This window comes from Pteropus vampyrus, unplaced genomic scaffold, assembly GCF_000151845.1.
Source record: "Pteropus vampyrus isolate Shadow unplaced genomic scaffold, Pvam_2.0 Scaffold29, whole genome shotgun sequence".
In the NCBI taxonomy this organism is placed as follows: Eukaryota; Metazoa; Chordata; class Mammalia; order Chiroptera; family Pteropodidae; genus Pteropus; species Pteropus vampyrus.
In genome coordinates, this window is record NW_011888810.1 from 3518531 (window position 1) to 3519603 (window position 1073).

Genomic DNA, 1073 nt, shown 5'->3' on the forward strand with positions numbered 1-1073 from the left:
AGGTCCCCGCGCTTAATGGCCCCTGAACAACTTATTTCATTCCTCTAGAAGAAGGTGATAAAACAGGCTTTCCCTCTCAGCGGACCCCACACCACTTGGTCAGGAGCGCCGCGGGGCAACGTCCTGAGCGCAGTGAGGACCCCTGCACTCCAGCGCATCCGCGCCTGGAGAGTGACAAAGACTTGCGGCCAAGTTTTAGCTCAGGGCACAGCCAGGCTGGAGATGGGGGAGTATAGTCCTCGGAGCAGACACCTGGGTACTGAAGGTAGAGCGAGGAGGGAAAGCTGCCAGGCGAATTCACAATCCTGGGGGAAGGCAGGGGAGAGCTGTCAGGCCAATCCCCGCAGAATGAGTGGCGGACCAGCTAGGGCTCTGGAAGACAGGCCTCTCTCGCGCTCCGAAGTAAAACGAACCATCCTCCCGATCCTCCTGGGTTCCCTCAGCCCACTCTGGAAAACTCCTTCCCTTGTTGCACCAAACTTTGAGCCTGGCTTTGCTTCTCCCAGGGAGGTGGCGGCGCGGGAAGGGTTAAGCGTGCCAGTCCCAGCTGACAGTCAGCTGATTGGGCCCTGATTGACAGCTCCGAAAAGTTTCCTTGTTTCTATACTATTATGCTAATCGTGGCCGCTTTCGCCGCCTCTCATTGGCCTGGAGTACCCGTCAATTTCCCATTTGGGCCTGACGTCACAAGTGCTATAAAACTCAGCAATTGCTTTAAACTCTTCTTGCTGGATCAGAGGCTTTAAAATCTTTTTTCATCTTCGAGCTGTAGCTCGGGCTGCTCGTCGGCTCGGCCTCCCCTTTTTGCTCTCTGCTTCGCCTTTCCCTAGGACTTCGCTATTTTGCTTTAAAAAAAAAAAAGGCAAGAAAGAACTAAACTCCCCCCTCCCTTTCCTCCAGCGGGGCTGCACCTCTCTTGCACTTTGCACAGAGAGAGCGCGCAAGGGAGAGAAAGAGGAAAGAAAAAAATAAAAATAAAAGAGCCAGGCAGAAGAGGAGGCAAGAAGCATGAAGTGTTAACTCCCCCGTGCCAAGGCCCGCGCCGCCCGGACAGCCGCCCGCCGCGCCTCCAG